The sequence below is a fragment of the Elgaria multicarinata genome, chromosome 2, assembly GCF_023053635.1.
Source record: "Elgaria multicarinata webbii isolate HBS135686 ecotype San Diego chromosome 2, rElgMul1.1.pri, whole genome shotgun sequence".
NCBI classification, from domain to species: Eukaryota; Metazoa; Chordata; class Lepidosauria; order Squamata; family Anguidae; genus Elgaria; species Elgaria multicarinata.
In genome coordinates, this window is record NC_086172.1 from 110,819,297 (window position 1) to 110,832,690 (window position 13,394).

The following is a 13,394-nucleotide window of genomic DNA, read 5'->3' on the forward strand; positions in this document are numbered from 1 at the left end:
GGTGGCACGATAACCCACGATGTGTTAAAAAAACTCATCGTGGGTTATTGTGTCATCCAAACCCAGTCAGTGTACTGTCTCTGTTCTATAAAGACAAAAATAATTTGTGATGTTAAGAGTTAAAAAACTAACTCATGTCCACTTTACCAAAATTAAATACTGAAGCACTACCTTTCCCAAAGACCATGAACATGAATGAGAATTCTGCAAAGCTCCTGTGTGATTTATCTTTCATAATATTTAGGGACATAGGAAGGTGCCTTAGAGTCAGATTACTGGACTACCTAGGTCTGAATTGTAGACACTGATTAGTAGCAGCTCTCCAGGGTTTCAAAGAGGAATATTTCCAGCCCTCTGTGGAATTGCCAGGTATTGAACCCAGGAGGACCTGAATGCAGAGCACAAAAGGCTCTGCATGCAGCAGACAGGACTAGTTGATTGTTCTACCATCTTCAGATATAAGACATTTTGCTAACCATACAGTAGCAAAGTACATGAACATGGGAATATAAAGGAACTGAGCTGGAATGGTGTACGAGTACTTCAGAAAGAGATGGCCACTCCTGAACTGCATGTGCCTTCAGGTTTCTTTTTCAATTAGGATCAAGCGAGCAGTGACAGAATGATATGAAAGAGCCAAAGTTGTGAAGCAACAGGGCCAATCATGCCTGTGTACTAGGGGTACATCTTATGGCTTCCTTTCATTTGCTGTTTTTAAAAATATTCTCTCTACTGATTGATTTTGAAAGTTTCAATATATCCTGATATCACGTTAACCCAGTGCTGGCTCCACATTTTGAGGGGCTGGGGAAGCTCTCTAAATAGGACTACATCCTTCTCCCCACTGTTACTGCTGCAAAGTCATTGGCCCTTTCCTTCTGGGCCCAATCCACCCAACTGCCCTGAGGAAGTGCAGAAGGCAAATAGAATATGCGGCTCCATCTCTTTATGCTTGCTTCTGTTTGAGTGCACAAAGAAGACAACTCAATGTGCAGCAACAGCGAGGAGATTCCAGGAGATGTGCCAGCGTGCTCTCTGCAGGAGCATGGGCCTCAGCAGGTGCCAAGCAGTACCAACTTTTGACGCTGTCCCTATGTATACCTTCCCCATCTCCCTGCAAAAAAACAACAACTTGGCAGGTTGTATTTGGACCCAGGCAACCCAGTGAACATAAAGTTTGAGCAGGGATTTGAACTTAAAGTTTCCTTTGTCCAAACCCAACAGAACCGAAGGGTAAGGCATTCAAAATCACATATGCAAGAAGTCAGTTCTCTTGTGGTGACTCTGTAGGCCCTCACTTGGGTTTTAGCCGCACAGGCTATTATGTTCGTAACTTTCTAGACCTTAAGTCAAAGAACTTTGCATCTTTGAGCACACTCCAAGGTACAAAATAAGCATTTTCCTGCTCAGCTCTCTCCTGTGATGCCCGAATGAAAAACAGTGTGGTCTGGTGCTATGGTGGATAGATTGGAAAAGCTGAAAGCACTAGTGATAGGCTCTGTTTCTTTCCTTCTCTCTGGAAAAGCTGGAAAGCTCTCTCTAGTGTAACCACTTTTTTTCTTTTTAAAAGGGTATTTTAAACCCATGTGTGTGTGTATATATATATCACAAACCTTCAGCAACGAATAAGACCGAGCAAGGCGTGGTTTTAAAATGACAAAACAAAATTTAAAACTTTATTTATAAGGGAAAAGATATGCTAGTACAACATGGTGTTAAAATAAATGTACCTCCCTCCACCTCCCAGGGAAAACTAACCACGCCCCAAATCTATAGCCCAGATTCCCTAATCCTACTCCGCTGAAAGCCAGTCCTTATCTACCTCACAAAGCAAACCCAGTGACAGTTATACTCTCACTCACAACTGAAAATGAAAAGCCAATCAGACGACACCATTCAAACAGCTTTGCCTGTAATAGAAAGGATTCGTTAAAGCAAATCAAGGCTGCAACCAAACACTCATATATACAAACAACAAAATAAAATAACATTCCGTCCACTGTCATACTTCCAGTACTATACAGAACTCAACAGTAAACATACGTAATAGATTCTATTTGTCAACGCAGCCAGATACTGATCTTTCATGTAGCTAAATATGTACCTACTCTGGCAAATGTGATTTTAAACAATAGAAGCAATAATTCACAGGTTTGAAATAAGTAGATGTCTTTACAATCTAGAAGCCTTAAAAGAAGAAGAATTGTATTCATGAAACATTTGAGGTAGAAGGTGCCCCTGTTCATGTCATGGCACTGAAACCTTGTTCCACATGTTTTCAACAATCATTCTTAGTCCATCTCTTAGTCTTCCAGCAAGCTACTATTTAATACTTGACAATACCCTGCCCATAAAGCTTCATGGACAGGTTCTTTGAGATCCTCTGCCCGTAGCTATCTCCTTCACTACTGGCTAGTGTACCAGCCAACATTAACAGCAACAATTGCCCCACATCCCAAGCCAGAGCTGAAAACATAGTCTAGCCAGTAGTGGGCAGATCTGAAAGGTTGAAAGAGCAATGGTGATGGTTTCTGGAATCTGATTTCTCAAGCTCGTAAATACCCTGCTTTACATTGCACCTGGACTAGTAAGCCATTGACAATACTCTTAACTCTGGATTCTTCTGACTGGTCAACACTTTAGCCAACACTTTGTCCATTATTGGCATGCTTCATTATATCAGGAAAATGAAATAATAATAATAATAATAATTTATTTCTTACCTGCCTCTCCCTCTGGATCGAGGCGGGGAACAACATTAAATAAAACAATACAATACATAAAACTGGTTAACAGAGCATATAAAACTGATAAAATATTAAAATAACAAACATAACATTAAAATTCATCTGGGTAGGCCTAGACTTGGTCATGATTGCCTTTACTGTTGCTTTGATTACTATGAATTGATTTGCCAACTTACTTCTAGTAAGCATACATCTATGGTATATGTTCGTCCTAGTTCACATTGCCATAATTCATGAAGTAACGAGATATACTTCCTCATGGGCTCTCCCACACTGGAGGCATTCAAGAGGCAGCTGGAAAGCCATCTGCCAGGTATGCTTTAGGGTGGAGGCCTGCATTGAGCAGGGGGTGGGACTCGATGGCCTTATAGACCCCTTCCAACTCTACTATTCTATGATTCTATGATTCGATGTCTTTGTGCGGTCCCATACAAGGATTCTGCACTGGAGATAACAAACCTCAGAACATTCTAGTACTCTAGCCAGGGAGCTTGTGCTCCTACACAGTCCTCTTGGGGGAGCTCTTTCAAGTTACTGCGCATGCCTCAAGAGACAGGGCAAGCACCTTCTCACTCACTTTTCTTCTGACTACCACGAGTGAGTTTTTCCACAACCACTTAGTGGGTTGGTTGGTTGGTTTAGCTCAGGGAACACTTTTCTCTTTTATTCTATTCTCCCCTTCCCCCGCCCATTTTCTCCTCACATTTTTCATTTGGGCAGTTAGTTTCTTTAGACTTCACTATTATTATTATTATTATTATTATTATTATTATTATTATTATTATTATTATTTATTTATTTATTTATTTATTTATTTATTTATTTATTTATATAGCACCATCAATGTACATGGTGCTGTACAGAGTAAAACAGTAAATAGCAAGACCCTGCCGCATAGGCTTACCTATGGCACAACAGCTTTTCTTTAAGAAATGCTACAGTTGCAGAACCAAGGTACCCACTGCTAGATGGCCGCAATTAATGCCTGATATATCTGGCTGAGCCTCCAGTTTTGCTCCCACTTACCAAACTGACCCTAAGGAATATATCGCCCAGATTTCAGGTTGCATTGTGAGAAAGAGCTTGCTGGTGACAAGGTTGGAGCCACAATTGGATGTAAATACAGTGGCAACAGCATGTAGCTGTTGGTACCCTCTTTGTTATGAATGCTAACATCTGTTCAATTTTGGTACCACCAATCCCAAAATGGATAGAGCCACACTGAGGTGTCTTACAGCACTTCTCCCTTACCAAATTCTTCTCCACCAGCCACAGAACTGATATCTATACCAGTTCTGGCAGATATCAATGTCCAATGCTTCTGAGTTGAGCATGCTAAAGTTTTCTCCAAGGAGCAAAGGTCCAAAGAAGCATCCAAAGAGGAACTGAAATGGAGGTAGAAAAAGAATAAACATGCTAGTTTGTGTCATTCTACTGATATTGTGTAGCTATCTGCCACTCCCTGAGACCAGTAGGGTGCCTTTTTCATCATGCCTCCCATTGTAAGACACTGCCTTCTTTATCTATGACAACATCCACCTCAGTTATCTCCTTAGGCCTGACAATTATCCCACAATTGTCTCCACTGGCGTTAGGAATGAAAGGAGAACCTGTTCTAGATAAGCTTTACACATATTGGCCATCATGAAGACTTCTTTCCTTCACTGAGGAAGACATTTCGGTGTGAGGATAGCTTCAGCCTTTTGGGAAAGGAAAATAGAAAATGCCAACCCTTTTTCTTGCTCTCATATTTCTGATTTTCTAAGCAGGCCATTCTGACAAGATCAGCACAACAGCAATGTTTGCCATTGGCACCATTCAGGTCTCGACAATATTTATGCACTATATCATTCATTCATTCATTCAAACTATTTCTTGGCTGCCTTTCAGGGCAGAAGCTCTCCCAAGGCAGTTTACAGCAATAAAATACGTAAAAACAGTTAAAATATTAAACGCAATAGAAGCATAAACACAGTAAAATCGCAATGGCCTGCCAGAAGAGATTCATCAACTTAACTCTCTCTCTGAATTTAAGACAGCTTTAAAGACTAGCCTTTTCCGGCAGGCCCACCCAGATGAATTTGAATCCTAAGAATTTCAAAGATGTGTTGCTTGTTATTTTGTATTGGTTTTATATGCTCTTTTAATTAATTTTATATATTTGATTTATATTGTATTGTTGTACTAATGTTGTTCCCTGCCTCGATCCAAAGGGAGAGGCAGGTAAGAAATAATTGATGATGATGATGATGATGATGATGATGATGATGATAAGCCCAAGGTAAAATAATAAAAGCCTGAAATGACAGAGCATGGCGGACCTCTGATGGCAACTTGTTCCAAAGATGTTGGGCCACTGCAGAGAAGGCCACCTCACATGTGCGCACCCACCTAATTGTTCTCACAGGGAAGTACGTGAGAAGGGCCTTTCTTTCTGAACTTAAAGTGGGGCAGGCCGATATGGGTCAAGGCAGTCCTTCAAGTAGCTTGATCCCAAACCATTTAAGGCTTTAAGAGTTAAAAATAGCACTTTGAATTGGGCTGGGAAACACACTGGCGCAGCAGAGGCATTATGGGATCAAATCGCCTTGTCCCCACCAATACTCGGGCACCAGCTGAAGTTTCTGAACTGTCTTCAAAGGCAGCCCCACTTACAGTGCATTATAGTAGTCATTAGTGAATGGTTAACTGGGACAAGGTCTGTTTTCTCCAGATAGGGGAGCAGCTGGCACACCAGCCTAAGCTGATAAATGCATTCCTGGACACTGCAGCCACCTGGGCTTCCCCAGTTAGCTCAGAGTCCAGGAGGATTCCCAGACTGTGCACTTGGTCTGCATTCTAGGTATTGACATGATTAAGAGGGCAGTTTCAATCACTAGAATGTTCCTCAGTTCACTTCTTTGAGATGGCATGGTCATCCCTACTGCTTCTCCAATGAAACCCTGCTGAGGGAGCCAATTACATTTACTTTATTTTATTTATTTATTTTTATTTATTATATTTATATCCCACCTTTTTTCCTCCAAGGAACTCAAGGCAGCGTACATAATCCTCCTCCTCTCCAAGTTATCCTCACAACAACTCTGTGAAGTAGGTTGGACTGAGAGTATGTGACTGGCCCAAAGTCACCCAGTGCGTTTCCATGGCAGAGTGGGGACTAGAACCCCGATCTCCCAACTCTCAGTCCAACACCTTAGCCACTACACCACACTGGCTCTCAGTGTGGATATTCCATTTATAGTGGATATTCCATTTATAGAATCATGTCCAGTCAGGGATCACTCTGTTTTTTCATCTCCCTCTTTTACTTGCTCCAGAGTCCCCCACATATCCCCTCTCACTACCACTTCTGCTGAATATATGACTTTAAATGTTCCACAATTTACCACTGTTGCTACTCAGGTATGGCTTTCATTGCTGTGTTACACTTACATTTTTATCTGGCTCCTGTTTTGACTATCTCTTTTATTAATTTTTGATACTTATTTTATCCTTTATGTATTTATTTATGTATTTATTTTATAACAAACAAACTTAAATAAATAAATAGGTTATTATTTATTTAATTTTATTTCTAATCTAAACCACCTAATAGTTGAAGATCTCTGGGTGGTTCACAAAAAATTCTCTGGTGCTCCCACAGGACTGTAGGCAACATGGCTTTGTACAAGCGATGTCAACATCATCCTTTCCCTCCTTTTAGCCTGATCATAATACACCCAAATGCCATGCTATTCTACCTCCTGTTTCTCCTACTAGCAGTGGGCTACATCTAAGGGGAATAGTTGACAAAGTCAAAATCCAGCTAGAGCCTTTAACTCCATTGTCGCCTTTTCCAAATGAGTTACAAACCCCAATTCAGGTACCAACTGTCACTCCTGATCTTACAAGTCCTTGATACCTACTCACAATGTTCCTCCATACATTCTTTCCAGAATGAGTGGATGCTTTCTATTGCCTGTTTAACCTACTCTGCTGAATTTCAGTTCAGTGAAACTTGCAGTTTGGGCATTTTGAGATTAACTACCCCAAGGGGTGTGAACTGGGTCCAAATACAACCTGGCACCCCTGAACTAACCCAATGCCAGATGAATGTATTTCTGTAGCAAGGACAATAGAGTCTGTTCACCATATTTAATCTGTAATGGTACAGGAGCAAAGCAGACATTATATCCACTAAGGGGAATCTCAAAAATGGTATTTCTAGTCTGGGATGTCCCCATTGTTCATGTAATGCTTTGGGTTTTGAGGGTTGCAGGAAACTATACCATATGTGAGCAGAAGGCAGTAACACATGTACCAGAGGGGCTGCCAACCACATGTCCCACTCCATCACACCCAAGGATCCCATGGCTAACTGGTGGGGCCAGATCCTCCCTCTCATCCTCCTGCTCCTCCACCCTATAAAAGCCTGCCGAGAGAGAGGGAGGAGGAGGAGGAAGCTGCAGTGCAACAGACAGAGGAATTGGAGGCAGTAGCAATGCAGGATAGGCAGTGCTGGGCCATTAGCAGCTGTTTGCTTGGGCCTGGGGCATCATGGGGCTTTTTAGACCTTACTTGAATTAACATTTTACTGTTACTGTTCTGAACATGATGGAATCTAGTTGATGTTCAGCTCTTGGAACTGCAGCTTGATCATTTGTATTCAGAACTGATATTTTATACTTGATTTAGTAAAACAAAACTGGTTTGAAATTAAATTGGCATCTCATGAATTGGCATTTAGTGGTTAGAATCAAATAAGTAACAGGTGTGTCACATAATCCTGATTTCACCCTTCTCTCAGGCTGGCCCAGAGTATCCTGTTCAGTTCCAAAAATAAATAAGAGGATTTCATTTATTCAGAAGTCAGAAATGAAGAGTCACTTTTTTATTACATTTGTATTATTGCTTGTTTTACATCCAATGGGTTACATCCATTGTTAGACTGACTTAAATGCCATTCATTTCAATGGGTCTATCATGGATACAGCCCATTAGAATGAAGACAGGGTATAAAGTATAAATGCATAAGCAAATAATTAATAAACTAGTGAGTTTTATCCAATTATAACTTGATTTTGCCACACAGAGTTGCCCTTATAGGAAAAAGTGACCATGCAAGAATGAAGCGGGGAAATTACCATGTATTAAAATTGTTCCTGTGAAAATGAATCATAGAAGCTTAGCCAAACTTTTAAATAAATCTGGCCCCTGTTTAAAATCATACATATAGCACCATGTAGATAAAATTGTATATTTTATCTTGCAGTTAAAAAAATACATATCGGAAATGCCGTTGTAGTTCTTTTTCTATTATCCTTCACTGCTTTAGCCATAAGAAAAGCCAGCCTTCTGCTACGTTTAAGTGAGGAGTGAGGAACCTCTCTGGTAACTGTTTACCATGATCAAATTGAAGATGTGGCTGCATTTACTTATAAAAAAAAAAAATGAAAATTGGGGGCTAAAAAAAAGTGTGTCTGTACCTAAATTTGAAAAAAAAAATCTAGTTAGAGAACAATGTAGGCATGTGTTTTTAAACTACTGTTCGAGCAGTCTGGTCAGGGCTGTGTGACACAGTATACAGTGTTTTGTCATCCAAGGAATGTCTTTGATCAAGAGTTTGTGCAAGAAGGGGGGGGGGGGAAGCCATGAAACCCTAATCCGTTCCCACAGTCCAGTAAACGTGAGCTGGACAAACACTGGACAATAGCAGTAAAGCTTGCTGTTGGAACAATAGCAGCAACTAAAAAAATTAAAGAGTTGCTGACTCCCAGTTCCTACATTCAAGAAAGATCCCATGCAATATTGATTAGTCCCTGAATTCTGAGGAGGCCCCCGAAGATTAGAAACTTCAATTATACCTTCAGAGTCTTTAAACTTTAAAGACCAGCCAACCTCCTCAGCTAACGTTTGTCCAAAAGTGTAAACCGCCCAGAGAGCTTCGGTTATTGGGCAGTATAGAAATGAAGGGGAAAAAAGTGGGAATGGTCACATTCATTGCTGCTCTTCCTTATGCTCAGGAGATAGCGCTTGTTTACGCTCCTAGACATAACGAGGCAACAACAAATCTGTCCATCCCCCATGTTGCACAAATGCTCGATGAGGAGGTGGACGAGTCATCACCCAGTCTCTTTGCTAATGATGTTCCTAAAAATAGGCAGGCCCATTTGAAATTGGTGCCTAGTCATTGGCATTTTGTATTCTGTATCAAACAACATGGGTGCCGCATAATCCCTCATTTCACCCTTCTTTCACTCTCTGCTATGAAATCATTGAGTCCCATACAAAGCACTGCTGCTGCTGCTACTACTACTACATTCTGTTCAGCTGAAAATGAGTTTTCTGCCTTTTCAAGACAAAATATCTAGATGCTGTGCACAAAACGCTTTCAAACATGCTTTATATTTAGGACGCATGAAGCATGACAGATCATGTTTTGGGAAGTTAAAGAAACGCTGTAAGGGGAAAGCAAGTAAAAATAATAATAACCCTGCTCTATCTGGGTTTCCAATCTCAGGAGCTCAACTCACAAAGGTCTAACTGGCAGCCGGGCGTGAGGGGATGTTGCGGGTGGGGTTTGCCCCTACATGTATCACGCCTCACTTTTGCCCTACATGTGAGCTGCCAACACTTGCATAGCGCTAAAGTATATCTACAACTGGGATTTCTGGCAATGAAATATTGTGGGCTACTTTACAGTTGCCTTTGAACACCTCATTCCATATGTTCCTACCCAAACCATAAGTTTATTCAGGGAAGCCCTTCTCCAAATTCCCCCTCATTTTGATAGAGGGTGGCAACAAGAGAAAGGATTTTCCCCTGCAATGTGGGTTTTTCTTCTGATGATCTTTTTAGTATTTGTATTATATTTTATACTATGTTGGCATATTTATTGATTTTATGTTGTTGGTCATTTTTAATTAGGATTTGGGGGGTATTTTGCGTTATTGCTACATTTTGTATGATGCCTAGAGAAATGTATTTATGACACATTTCATAAATGTATTTATGAGGCATTTTCTCAAATAAATAACCTCAGATACTCCAAGTAGTCAGCTGATGACCTTTAGCACTGTGTGTGTGCTCAGTGTAACTTCATAGCTTGTAGTTCATAGGACTTTTCTAAACAGGAAGATGTCATTTATGAAGAGTTCCTCAGCATCACTTCACAGAGGCAGCTGAGTTTACAATGGATAAGATTGCATTCACTGACATGTAATATTGTGTACTGGGGAAAGGTAAGTGTGTGTGTAAAGTTGGCAAAGAAGGGGCTTCCCTAGGACCATCAAATGAGTTTGCATCAGAGATTTGCTAGTCTTGACATAACTCCTTCTCTTAACCTCCTTCTCTTCACCAGCTTTCTATTATTTTGCTAACAACTGGATCTCTTTCCCCAGCCTTTTCACTTTATTCATCCTCTACCATCCTTTTTGTTCTCTTTCACATGTGGTCATCACCCCTTCTAGCCAAGTGTCCAACCATCCAAAACTTTATCTATTACCAGTGCATTTGGACTTAAGTGATAAGTCCTTCTCATTTTTCTACTTCCAATATTGGGTTCCCATGGCCTACATAAACACAAAATCATAGTTACTATTGCCAATTTAATCACATCTTTCTTTCTGGTTGCAACAACCTTTCAACAGAGATAACACAATGGGCCAAACCCTTATTCTACATAGCTTTCAAAACTTAAGCATACACTTCCTATCATGTGACATGTCAGAGAACTGCTTCTAGTTAAGCCAGACTTCTTCAATATGGTGCCCTCTGGATGGTTTGGACTACATCTCCCAGCATTCTTAGTCATTGGCCATGCTGGCTAAGGCTGATGAGTTGAAGTCCAAAATATCTGGAGGGCACCAGGTTGGGGAGGTCACCTGCTTTAAACCATTCCATACCTCTCATATATCCTACAAATTATTTATATTATATTCTCTATATTATCTTTACATGCTCCTGCTCTTACAGTCCTGCTCACTGGATATAATCTGTAACTGATAGGTTATGTTGGCTACTTGTGTGTGGTGCTGCATTCAGTATATGATGAATGGAGTCAAGTTAAGAGGTGTTCACATGGACATCTCTCACATATCCAAGAGGAAAGCAAGGTTTCTCCAGGCAACATGCCTCCTGCCACCAACACACACCCATCCAGGCTCCCACTGTCCGCACATTTGGCACACATGAGAAAGGGCCCTATTCATTTACAGATTGCACAGAGCTTCTTCATATCAAGACGATCCTGGGTCAATCAAGATTTCTCCTTGCCTGGAGAAGCTTCTCACATATACATAGATAGATCCATGGTGCCCTGCCTCATATGCACTGAATACATGGACATCTGCGCTGCACCATCCCCATCACATGGTCTTTGAACACCTGAGCAGGGATTGTCTGAACCTGTGTTCAGTGATGGGTCTTGCTGGACATCTACTGAAATTAGGAAACTGCTTTTGTTGAGTTTTATCAGCCTTCCCCAAACCGGTACCCTCTGATTGTGCTAGACTAGCCTGGCTGGGGGTGATGGGAGTTGTAGTCCAGCACATTGGAGTGTGCTGGGTTGAAGACTGCTGACTTACATCTAACATATCTTGGATTGTCTTAACAAGAAAACATTTTCTAGTCACAAGTAGCTGGAAGGTCATCAAAATGGAGTAGCCAGGAAAAATCTCCTTTGCTTCCCTTTCAAACATGGAAATGGGTGCATGATTTTTTTTCATAGAGGATTTGCAAATAAATATTAGGATATTGGCGTGTGCCCCCGCTTTCCCATGACACCAGGGAACCTGTTGGCCTCCCACCTTATTGGGAAAGAACCTTGAACAAGGGGTTCTAGGTTCTAAAACAACTGGTGTGGAATTTCGACTTACCTTCTCAAGTAGCAATAGTTTACTCCCACAGTAAAGTCAATGTCCTTATTTTTACTTCCTGTTGTTAATAAAATAAAGACTTCCTTGCTGAATGCCTGGACAAGTGTGTGTGTGTGTGTGTGTGTGTGTGTGTGTGTGTGTGTGTGTGTGTGTGTGTTATTTTGTTCAAGCACAGAGAGCAGGCCCAGGCCCGGTGCTGCCATAGAGGCAACTCAGGCGGCTGCCTAGAGCGCCAAGCAAATGAAGGCGCCGAACAGCATTCCGGGTGTGCTGTTCCAAAGCCGCCGCCCCAGCCTCCGCCCAACCCCAGCGTCCTGGCTCCTTCGAAGCCAGGATGCTGGGGTTGGAGGCGGAGGCTTCAGTACGGCGCGCCAGGAAGCCACTTCCAGGTGCGCTGCTTCAAAGCCTCTGCCCCGCCCCCCAACCCCAGCGTCCTGGCTTCAAAGCCGGGAGCGGGCGAGCAAGGGGGGAGCCGTAGCGTGTGAGCGAGGGGGGAGCCAGAGCGGCGAGCGGGCAGGGGCGGCGAGTGAGCGGGCAGGTGGGTGGGCGAGTGGGCGGGCGGGTGGGAGCAGGCGAGTGAGGGGGCGGTGAGTGAGCGAGCGGGGGGGCCCTTCAGAAGGCGCCTGGCTGGGGCGCAATATAGTCTGGCGCCGGCCCTGAGCAGGCCTTAGAAAAAGCTAGCCAATTGTTCACTAACAGCACAATCCTATGAGGAGTTACCTGGGAGTAAGCTCTATTGAACACAGAAAGACTTACTTCTTAGAAATCATGCTCAGGTCTGCATAGTTAATGAGAAATTGGGGTGGTAGCATATTTCCTCACCTATTTCGTCTTGGTCAATCCTCAAAGGTTGCCACCTCCTCAGAATCTCTGGGAAATACTGTTATGTTCCAATGAAGACTTGAAGATATTGGGATTGAGTCCATGGGAGTGTCTATATGACACCATATTGGTATCTGATTCCCCCTGCAGCATCGCTGTTGTGAGGCAGAAACGATAAAGTTAGACGGCAGGGGGGAGCGCCAGCTCTCCTGTCAGGAAAACTGCAGCACCACCTGCCATTCGGCTTGCAAGCCTGCCCCCTACCCTGCATTTCCACGCTTACCTGATCCACCCACTTGGATAACCTGAACTAAGGCCACCACTGACACAGGAGAAACAACGCCATGACCTTGGAACAAAGGGAAAAGTCACGGTGAATGGAGCTTTCAAAAAAACATTTGGCGGGGTGGGGTGGGGAGCTCATTGTGGCTGCAAGTTGGCGGCTGCATCATATAAACTGTGCAGCCATGCCAGGGGTAAACAGGGCATATAGACCCCTGTCAGACCTCTTCCTTGCTCTTAGGGCCCACTAAAATCAAAGCTTGATGAGAATAATAAGGTGGATAATAAGGTGCAGTGGAGCTCAGGGTGACGCATCACCAGCACTTCCTTAGCAGCAGGGACACTGACGTCATCTGCCACCTCCCCTCAGAATTCCATATTGTCTGAGCTTAGCTGCAATCCTCACGGTAGGATTGCTCCATTATAAAGTAAAGTATTGGGGGGGGGGTGCCTTGGTCTTGAATGGGCAAGTAAGACCCATTAGCTTTATGACCAACCTGCTCCTGGCACGGATAGAATGGTTTGTTGATAAGGATCAACATGGCTGCCTACATTTTTGGCCCCTCCTTGGAGGCATGGCTGTGGGGACTGTCATGCTGAGCACTTGGACTCATTTCCACTACGCCACTATTGATAACCATTCCTTGCCCAATCCCCTTTTTATTGTGATTTTAGTAGGGCAGGGGCA